Here is an 11,949-nt window from a genome sequence, read left to right as displayed (position 1 = left end):
TTCTTTCAACAAAATCACTTCTGGAGAGAAGATTGCTATCTCCACGCGAGCTTCTCATAGGCCAGGGCCACCGCATGTAGTCATGAGAGAGAGAGGGAGACATCCATGCAGCATGCAGAGAGAGGAGAACGCGGGCGGACAGCCAATGGGCTGCATGGGGCATTTATAGCTGCTAACTCCTCCCATCCATGCGCCAGGGGTATTTCCATCCAGAAAGCATGCAGCGAGCCCCTGCCTTGGTATCCGGGTCTGCTCATGTGCAGAGTAAAAAGAATCGGAGGGAGTACTAGTAGTAAATAATAGCCTCACCCCTTCGCTGAGGAACGATCTACAGTTGGAAGGGAAGAGGCCCTGCGGTTACTACGCTCTTATCTCCTCAACACCAGTTCCCCTCCCCCCGAAGAGAAGGCAGTTCGTCGCTGCTCCCATGGATTCGCCAGGCGGTTCTCCTCCTCGTCGAGGCTGGGAGACCTTGGACGATGATCCTGTGGGAGAAATCGCACACCGCTCCGACGTCCTCACCGCCACAAGACTCGGTGCTTCCTGCACCAACTTTTTCAAGACGCTGCTTAAACAGACCATGCTTGTTGGTCTTCCATGCATCCTCGAGAAGGTTCTTCTATGGGACAATCCTTCGAACAGTCCACCGCTCCCTGGCCATGGTTGCACGTTGACTTCGCTAGAGTTGTCGACGTTGAGAGGTAGTCGGATTTTGTCCGATGAGCAGGTCAGTAATGGAGTTTGATCATGTAGTACATATTTATTCCATTTCCATCCCGTAATTTCTCTGCTGCCCACCGTCTGATATATAGGTCTGGGTCGGTGCTAACGAAGATTGGCTTGCATACCTCCGGCCGGATACCACCATCATTTTGCACAACATCCACAGCAGTGCGGCCGTTCCGGTAGACCCCTTCTCCACCATTGGGATCGGCCTTCCGGACTGGCTGGGCAAGAATACATATGATGATGCCTACATGAGATTGAAGAAGATAGCAATTGCGGACCCGCCGACAAAGCGACGCGGCTACAACAATTACTATCTCATCGCGGTGTTCGACATAAGGATTGCCATCAATGCAGGAGGCAGTAACGGCAGAGGCTGGCGCATGTTGGCGGCGGCAGATTTGTACCCTACACATTCGAAGACGCCGTGCGCCATCTAGGCCGCATCTTCGCGGTGACAAGCCAGGGGACTTGTTTCATCTGGTTGACATCCTACGGTACGGGAGATTACAAACGGAATGCACAAACCATCATTTTCATCCCTAACGGTACTCCATTATTTTGTAGGGATCAGTCATCCCCCGATCAAAATAAGATCGCCGATCCTGGATGTGCATTTGCATCCGCGATTCGGTCTAACCTGGAACCTTGTAGCTGACTTTGGCATATTGGGATCAACTATCTTAGCAGTCGTTACCCATGGTACCACTGATGTGCAACATGGTCACATAATCTACCACGATTGGACCATCACCATCTACCCAGATATTCCATTTTTTAACCCTCTCGCCTTCTCTTTCATTGTTGTACTAGTAGTATACTTTGTAGTACTAGTAGGGGTACTTTTTACCTTGGAGGACGCGTATAGCTAGCTAGGCCCTTGAAGACCTGAACCCACTAGCTGCCACCATTTTTGTTTTTCCATGTCTTACTATCTCATCCATGTAGCCAAGAGTGGCTATATATAATAAGCCGGTTATTTTACTTCCTTTATACCGGAGTAGTACTATTTGCTGCACAGTATTACTGACCGCCACGTTTGAGCACAACATTATTATGCATGTGTTGGGGAACGTAGCAGAATTTTAAAATTTTCTATGCATCACCAAGATCAATCTATGGAGTCATCTAGTAACGAGGGAGAGGGAAGTGCATCTACATACCCTTGTAGATCGTGAGCGGAAGCGTTCAAGAGAACGGGGTTGATGGAGTCGTACTCGTCGTGATCCAAATCACCGATGACCTAGTGCCAAACGGACGGCACCTCCGCGTTCAACACACGTACGGTTGGGAAGACGTCTCCTCCTTCTTGATCCATCAAGGGGAAGGAGAGGTTGATGGATATCCAGTAGCACGACGGCGTGGTGGTGGAAGCAACGGTGATCTCGGCAGGGCTTCGCCAAGCTCCAACGAGAGAGAGAGAGGTGTTACATGGGGAGAGGGAGGCGCCAGAGACTTGGTACGGCTGCCCTCCCTCCCCCACTATATATAGGGCCCCTAGGGGGGCACCGACCCTAGGAGATGGGATCTCCAAGGGGGGCGGTGGCCAAGGGGGGGGGACTTGCCCCCCAAGCCAAGTGGGGCGCCCCCCACCCCTAGGGTTTCCAACCCTAGGCACAGGGGGAGGCCCATGGGGGGCGCACCAGCCCACCAGGGGCTGGTTCCCCTCCCACTTCAGCCCATGGGGCCCTCTGGGATAGGTGGCCCCACCCGGTGGACCCCCGGGACCCTTCCGGTGGTCCCGGTACAATACCGATTAGCCCCAAAACTTTCCCGATGGCCGAAACTGGACTTCCTATATATAAATCTTCACCTCCGGACCATTCCGTAACTCCTCGTGATGTCCGGGATCTCATCCGGGACTCCGAACAACTTTCGGGTTACCGCATACTAATATCTCTACAACCCTAGCGTCACCGAACCTTAAGTGTGTAGACCCTATGGGTTCGGGAGACACGTAGACATGAGCGAGACGACTCTCCGGTCAATAACCAACAGTGGGATCTGGATACCCATGTTGGCCCCCACATGTTCCACGATGATCTCATCGGATGAACCACGATGTCGAGGATTCAATCAATCCCGTATACAATTCCCTTTGTCAATCGATACGTTACTTGCCCGAGATTCGATCGTCGGTATCCCAATACCGCGTTCAATCTCGTTGTCGGCAAGTCACTTTACTCGTACCGTAATGCATGATCCCATGACCAAAAACTTGGTCACATTGAGCTCATTATGATGATGCATTACCGAGTGGGCCCAGAGATACCTCTCCGTCATACGGAGTGACAAATTCCAGTCTCGATCCATGTCAACCCAACAGATACTTTCAGGGATACCTGTAGTATACCTTTATAGTCACCCAGTTACGTTGTGACGTTTGTTACACCCAAAGCACTCATACGGCATCCGGGAGTTACACGATCTCATGGTCTAAGGAAATGATACTTGACACTGGAAAAGCTCTAGCAAACGAACTACACGATCTTGTGCTATGCTTAGGATTGGGTCTTGTCCATCACATCATTCTCCTAATGATGTGATCCCGTTATCAATGACATCCAATGTCCATAGTCAGGAAACCGTGACTATCTATTGATCAACGAGCTAGTTAACTAGAGGCTTACTAGGGACATGTTATGGTCTATGTATTCACACATGCATTATGATTTCCGGATAACACAATTATAGCATGAACAATAGACAATTATCATGAACAAGGAAATATAATAATAATCATCATTTTATTATTGCCTCTAGGGCATATTTCCAATAGTCTCCCACTTGCACTAGAGTCAATAATCTAGTTACATTGTGATGAATCGAACACCCATAGAGTTCTGGTGTTGATCATGTTTTGCTCGAGGAAGAGGTTTAGTCAACGGATCTGCGACATTCAGGTTCGTATGCACTTTGCAAATATCTATGTCTCCATTTTGAACATTTTCACGAATGGAGTTGAAGCGACGCTTGATATGCCTGGTCTTCCTGTGAAACTTGGGCTCCTTGGCAAGGGCAATAGCTCTAGTGTTGTCACAGAAGAGAGTCATCGGGCCCGACGCATTGGGAATAACTCCTAGGTCGGTAATGAACTCCTTCACCCAGATTGCTTCTTGTGCTGCCTCCGAGGCTGCCATGTACTCCACTTCACATGTAGATCCCGCCACGACGCTTTGCTTGCAACTGCACCAGTTGATTGCCCCACCATTCAAAATATACACTATCCGGTTTGTGACTTAGAGTCATCCAGATCTGTGTCGAAGCTAGCATCGACGTAACCCTTTACGACGAGCTCTTCGTCACCTCCATACACGAGAAACATATCCTTAGTCCTTTTCAAGTACTTCGGGATATTCTTGACCGCTGTCCAGTGTTCCATGCCGGGATTACTTTGGTACCTTCCTACCAAACTTACGGCAAGGTTTACATCAGGTCTGGTACACAGCATGGCATACATGATAGACCCTATGGCCGAGGCATAGGGGACGGCACTCATCTTTTCTCTATCTTTTGCCGTGGTCAGGCATTAAGCTGTGCTCAATCTCATACCTTGCAATACAGGCAAGAACCCCTTCTTGGACTGATCCATATTGAACTTCTTCAATATCTTGTCAAGGTATGTACTTTGTGAAAGACCAATGAGGCGTCTCGATCTATCTCTATAGATCTTGATGCCTAATATATAAGCAGCTTCTCCAAGGTCCTTCATTGAAAAACACTTGTTCAAGTAGGCCTTTATGCTTTCCAAGAATTCTATATCATTTCCCATTAATAGTATGTCATCCACATACAATATGAGAAATGCTACGGAGCTCCCACTCACTTTCTTGTAAACGCAAACGCTTTGATCATCTCATCAAAACGAGTGTTCCAACTCCGAGATGCTTGCACCAGCCCATAGATTGAGCATTGGAGCTTGCACACCTTGTCGGCATTCTTAGGATTGACAAAACCTTCCAGCTACATCATATACAATTCTTCCTTAAGGAAACCATTAAGGAATGCTGTTTTGACGTCCATTTGCCATATCTCATAATCATAGAATGCGGCAATTGCTAACATGATTCAGACGGACTTCAGCTTTGCTACGGGTGAGAAAGTCTCATCGTAGTCAACAACTTGAACTTGTCGATAACCCTTAGCGACAAGCCGAGCTTTATAGATGGTCACATTACCATCCACGTTTATCTTCTTCTTAAAGATCCATTTATTTCCTATGGCTCGCTGATCAACGGGCAAGTCAGTCAAAGTCCATACTTCGTTTTCATACATGGATCCTATCTCGGATTTCATGGCTTCCAGCCATTTGTCGAAATCTGGGCCCGCCATCGCTTCTTCATAGTTCGAAGGTTCACCATTGTCCAACAACATGATTTCCAGGACAGGGTTGCCGTACCACTCTGGTGTGGAACGCGTCCTTGTGGACCTTCGAAGTTCAGTAGCAACTTGATCTGAAGTTTCATGATCATCATCATTAATTTCCTCCCTAGTCGGTGCAGACACCTCAGGAACAATTTCTTGAGCTGCGCCACTCTCCGGTTCAAGAGGCAATACTTCATCAAGTTCTACTTTCCTCCCACTTACTTCTTTTGAGAGAAACTCTTTCTCTAGAAAGGATCCATTCTTGGCAACAAATGTCTTGCCTTCGAATCTAATATAGAAGGTATACCCAATAGTTTCTTTAGGGTATCCTATGAAGACGCATTCTCCGATTTGGGTTCAAGATTTTCAGGTTGAAGTTTCTTGACATAAGCATCGCATCCCCAAACTTTCAGAAACGACAGCTTAGGTTTCTTGCCAAACCACAATTCATACGGTGTCGTCTCAACGGATTTCGACGGAGCTCTATTTAAAGTGAATGCGGCAGTCTCTATAGCATAACCCCAAAATGATAGCGGTAGATTGGTAAGGGACATCATAGATCGTACCATATCCAATAGGGTGCGATTACGACGTTCGGACACACCATTACGCTGTGGTGTTCCAGGCGGCGTGAGTTGTGAAACTATTTCACATTTCCTTAAGTGTGTGCCAAATTCGTGACTCAAATATTCTCCCCCACGATCTGATCGTAAGAACTTGATTTTCCTGTCACGTTGATTCTCAACCTCACTCTGAAATTCCTTGAACTTTTCAAAGGTCTCAGACTTGTGTTTCATTAAGTAGACATACCCATATCTACTTAAGTCATCAGTGAGGGTGAGGACATAACGATAGCCACCGTGAGCCTCAACGCTCATTGGACCGCACACATCAATATGTATGATTTCCAATAAGTTGGTTGCTCGCTCCATTGTTTCGGAGAACGGAGTCTTGGTCATTTTACCCATGAGGCATGGTTCGCACGTGTCAAATGATTCATAATCAAGAGACTCCAAAAGTCCATCTGCATGGAGTTTCTTCATGCGTTTGACACCAATGTGACCAAGGCGGCAGTGCCACAAGTATGTGGGACTATCATTATCAAACTTACATCTTTTGGCATTCACACTATGAATGTGTGTAACATCACGTTCGAGATTAAATAAGAATAAACCATTGACCAGCAGGGCATGACCATAAAACATGTCTCTCATATAAATAGAACAACCATTATTCTCAGATTTAAATGTGTAGCCATCTCGCATTAAACGAGATCCAGATACAATGTTCATGCTCAAAGCTGGTACTAAATAACAATTATTGAGGTTTAAAACTAATACCGTAGGTAAATGCAGAGGTAGCGTGTCGACGGCGATCACATCGACCTTGGAACCATTCCCGAGGCGCATCGTCACCTCGTCCTTCGCCAGTCTCCGTTTATTCCGCAGTTCCTGTTTTGAGTTACAAATATGAGCAACTGCACTGGTATCAAATACCCAGGAGCTACTACGAGCGTTGGTAAGTTACACATCAATAACATGTATATCACATATATCTTTGGTATTGCCGGCCTTCTTTTCCGCTAAGTACTTGGGGAAATTCCGCTTCCAGTGACTGTTTCCCTTGCAATAAAAGCACTCAGTCTCAGGCTTGGGTCCATTCTCTGACTTCTTCCCGGCAGCTTGCTTACCGGGCGTGGCAACTCCCTTGCCGTCCTTCTTGAAGTTCTTTTTACCTTTGCCTTTCTTGAACTTAGTGGTTTTATTCACCATCAACACTTGATGTTCCTTTTTGATTTCCACCTCCGCTGATTTCAGCATTGAATATACCTCGGGAATGGTCTTTTCCATCCCCTGCATATTGAAGTTCATCACAAAGCTCTTGTAGCTAGGTGGGAGCGACTGAAGGATTCTGTCAACGACCGCATCATCCGGGAGATTAACTCCTAGCTGAGACAAGCGGTTATGCAGCCCAGACATTTTGAGTATGTGCTCGCTGACAGAACTGTTCCCCTCCATCTTACAACTGTAGAACTTGTCGGAGACTTCATATCTCTCGACCCGAGCGTGAGCTTGGACAACCATTTTTAGCTCTTGGAACATCTCATATGCTCCGTGTTGCTCAAAACGCTTTTGGAGCCCCGGTTCTAAGCTATAAAGCATGCCGCACTGAACCAGGGAGTAATCATCACTACGTGTCTGCCAAGCGTTCATAACGTCTTGTTCTGCAGGGAAAACATGTGCTTCACCTAGCGGTGCATCAAGGACAAATGCTTTCCTGGCAGCTATGAGGATAATCCTCAGGTTACGGACCCAGTCTGTGTAGTTGCTGCCATCGTCTTTCAGCTTGGTTTTCTCTAGGAACGCGTTGAAGTTAAGGGCAACATTAGCGTGGGCCATTTGATCTACAATACATATTGCAAAGATTTTAGACTAAGTTCATGATAATTAAGTTCATCTAATCAAATTATTTAATGAACTCCCACTCAGATAGACATCCCTCTAGTCATCTAAGTGATACATGATCCGATTCAACTAGGCCGTGTCCGATCATCACGTGAGACGGACTAGTCATCATCAGTGAACATCTTCATGTTGATTGTATCTTCTATACGACTCATGTTCGACCTTTCGGTCTTCCGTGTTCCGAGGCCATGTCTGTACATGCTAGGCTCGTCAAGTCAACCTAAGTGTATTGCGTGTGTAAATCTGGCTTACACCCATTGTATGCGAACGTTAGAGCCTATCACACCCGATCATCACGTGGTGCTTCGGAACAACGGACCTTAGCAACGGTGCACAGTTAGGGGGGACACTTTCTTGAAATTATTGTGAGGGATCATCTTATTTACTACCGTCGTTCTAAGCAAATAAGAAGCAAAAACATGATAAACATCACATGCAATCAAATAGTGACATGATATGGCCAATATCATTTGCTCCTTTTGATCTCCATCTTCCGGGCGCCATGATCATCATCGTCACCGGCATGACACCATGATCTCCATCATCGTGTCTTCATGAAGTTATCTCGTCATCTATTACTTCTACTACTATGGCTAACGGTTTAGCAATAAAGTAAAGTAATTACATGACGTTTATGTTGACATGCATGTCATAAATAAATTAAGACAACTCCTATGGCTCCTATCAGTTGTCATACTCATCGACATGCAAGTCGTGATTCCTATTACAAGAACATGATCAATCTCATACATCACATATATCATTCATCACATCCTTTTGGCCATATCACATCACATGGCACATACTGCAAAAACAAGTTAGACGTCCTCTAATTGTTGTTGCAAGTTTTTACATGGCTGCTATAGGTTTCTAGCAAGAACATTTCTTACCTACGCCAAAACCACAACGTGATATGCCAATTTCTATTTACCCTTCATAAGGATCCTTTTCATCGAATCCGATCCGACTAAAGTGGGAGAGACAGACACCCGCTAGCCACCTTATGCAACTAGTGCATGTCAGTCGGTGGAACCAGTCTCACGTAAGCGTACGTGTAGAGTCGGTCCGGGCCGCTTCATCCCATGATGCAGCCGAATCAAGATAAGACTAGTAACAGTAAGTAAATTGACAAAACCAACGCCCACAACAACTTGTGTTCTACTCGTGCATAGAAACTACGCATAGACCTAGCTCATGATGCCACTATTGGGGAACGTAGCAGAATTTTAAAATTTTCTACGCATCACCAAGATCAATCTATGGAGTCATCTAGCAACGAGGGATAGGGGAGTGCATCTACATACCCTTGTAGATCGCGAGCGCAAGCGTTCAAGAGAACAGGGTTGATGGAGTCGTACTCGTCGTGATCCAAATCACCGATGACCTAGCGCCGAACGGATAGCACCTCCACGTTCAACACATGTACGGTTGGGAAGACGTATCCTCCTTCTTGATCCAGCAAGGGGAAGGAGAAGTTGATGGAGATCCAGCAGCACGACGGCGGGGTGGTGGAAGCAACGGTGATCTCGGCAGGGCTTCGCCAAGCTCCAACGAGAGAGAGAGAGAGGTGTTACGTGGGGAGAGGGAGGCGCCAGAGACTTGGTACGGCTGCCCTCCCTCCCCCCACTATATATAGGGCCCCTAGGGGGGCGTCGGCCCTAGGAGATGGGATCTCCAAGGGGGGGGCGGCGGCCAAGGGGGGGAACTTGCCCCCCAAGCTAAGTGGGGCGCCCCCCACCCCTAGGGTTTCCAACCCTAGGCGCAGGGGGAGGCCCATGGGGGGCGCACCAGCCCACCAGGGGCTGGTTCCCCTCCCACTTCAGCCCATGGGGCCCTCCGGGATAGGTGGCCCCACCCGGTGGTCCCCCAGGACCCTTCCGATGGTCCCGGTACAATACTGATTACCCCCGAAACTTTCCCGATGGCCAAAACTGGACTTCCTATATATAAATCTTCACCTCCGAACCATTCCGGAACTCCTCGTGACGTCCGGGATCTCATTCGGGACTCCAAACAACTTTCGGGTTACCGCATACTAATATCTCTACAACCCTAGCATCACCGAACCTTAAGTGTGTAGACCCTGTGGGTTCGGGAGACACGTAGACATGACCGAGATGACTCTCCGGTCAATAACCAACAGCGGGATCTGGATACCCATGTTGGCTCCCACATGTTCCACGATGATCTCATCGTATGAACCATGATGTCGAGGATTCAATCAATCCCGTATACAATTCCCTTTGTCAATCGGTACGTTACTTGCCCGAGATTCGATCGTCGGTATCCCAATACCTCGTTCAATCTCGTTACCGGCAAGTCACTTTACTCATACCGTAATGCAAGATCCCGTGACCAAACACTTGGTCACATTGAGCTCATTATGATGATGCATTACCGAGTGGGCCCAGAGATACCTCTCCATCATACGGAGTGACAAATTCCAGTCTCGATCCGTGTCAACCCAACAGATACTTTCGGGGATACCTGTAGTATACCTTTATAGTCACCCAGTTACGTTGTGACGTTTGGTACACCCAAGGCACTCCTACGGCATCCGGGAGTTACACGATCTCATGGTCTAAGGAAATGATACTTGACACTGGAAAAGCTCTAGCAAAGGAACTACACGATCTTGTGCTATGCTTAGGATTGGGTCTTGTCCATCACATCATTCTCCTAATGATGTGATCCTGTTATCAATGACATCCAATGTCCATAGTCAGGAAACCATGACTATCTATTGATCAACGAGCTAGTTAACTAGAGGCTTACTAGGGACATGTTATGGTCTATGTATTCACACATGCATTATGATTTCTGGATAACACAATTATAGCATGAATAATAGACAATTATCATGAACAAGGAAATATAATAATAATTATTTTATTATTGCCTCTAGGGCATATTTCCAACAGCATGGACCTTGACTATGTACGTCACCATGTGTCCAGATCTGGGATGCCGCGTGTACCAGATGAACGGCGCCGAGTTCGACCCCCGTGATGCTACGTGGGTGCCGAGGAACACTCTTGGAGAGTACTCACTTTTCATCAGGGACAACTACCCCATTGTGAAGCGGATGCCACCGTCCGTGCACGACATGGAAGGCCTGCCGTTCATGAAGCATGGTTGTGTCTTCAGTGCGCACTGCCGGATGAACGACATGCTGGGACACGCTATCCCTAATTTATGCCGCTTTAGCTTGGATGAGTCTCCATCATGTGGAACCGGACTAGAAAGCTGCGACAATGATTCTCGTTGCCCACCGCTATGGATCGTGCCATCCATGAAGAACACCTGGGACTGGAACCTAGAGGAGGACATGTAGCCCATCTATAATGTGTAAGTGGAGTACAGTAATTGTGAACGGTAGCGCTATGAATATATGTAGACTAGTCGTGCACAAATTTATCACATGAGTTGGAGATGAACTTGTGTGGCATACTGGAATTTGTCCTTTAGAATTTATTACTAGTAAATGTGTTATGTGTACATGCAACTTGTGTGGTTGTTGCACGGGCTCCAACACGCTCTTTGAGAAAAAAAAGGTGGCACAACTTTGGATATACGTGACGTGGCGGCATCATACAGTAGCATCGTTCGCTATAGTTGTACTAGTACACTCCTACTAGGACGACAACTCCTATAAAACCTTGCGCTTGGCTCTTTGCCTCTTAGGGAGGTTCAACAGTTCGTACTCGTGTGAACCTTGCACTTGGCTCTTTGCCTCTTTGGAAGGTCCAACAATGATGATACTACAGTACAATATGCTTCTGGCAATCTGACACCGATTGAACTGTTGCACGTCCACCGTGAGGGCGAGGGCGAGGGAGAGGGAGAGGGCACTGTAGTCAAAACCCTTTCCTCGTCCTGCGAACCACCGCGCGCGTGGGCGAGGGAGAGGCGTAGTAAGCAAGCTTCTCCTCGTTCGGCGAGTTGACGGGACACATCAAAGCAGTACTAGTACTAGTAGTAGTAGTCCATACTGCGTCCTTTCTGATTAATATGGCTTAATTTGAAACGAGAAAAATACACTGGCGGTCAACGTATGTAACAATACGCTCTTTACGGTCATTATATATAGTTTTGCGGTGATTATGCCATCACTATCTCATCGTAGAGCACCGTATTGCACCCTACTGACCAGCCACATAGTCGACGTGGCACTTTGTTGACTGGTTAAATTGTCACCTGGTTTCTGGGTCCCACATGTCAGTTGGCAGAGCAAAGAAATCAGTTAAACAAAACTTTACGCAAGTGCGACATGAGTCCAACCCTTGCGCGTGAACCGCCCTGGCTGTGTATGTGAGTGCATGCACGTGTCCTCCCTCGGTCTTCCAACAAAGAGTGTACTACATGATGTACATCTACACTTCCAATGTGTTTA

Source organism: Triticum dicoccoides, chromosome 2A (assembly GCF_002162155.2).
Source record: "Triticum dicoccoides isolate Atlit2015 ecotype Zavitan chromosome 2A, WEW_v2.0, whole genome shotgun sequence".
Taxonomy (NCBI): domain Eukaryota; kingdom Viridiplantae; phylum Streptophyta; class Magnoliopsida; order Poales; family Poaceae; genus Triticum; species Triticum dicoccoides.
Note: the sequence above shows the minus strand (reverse complement) of the source record.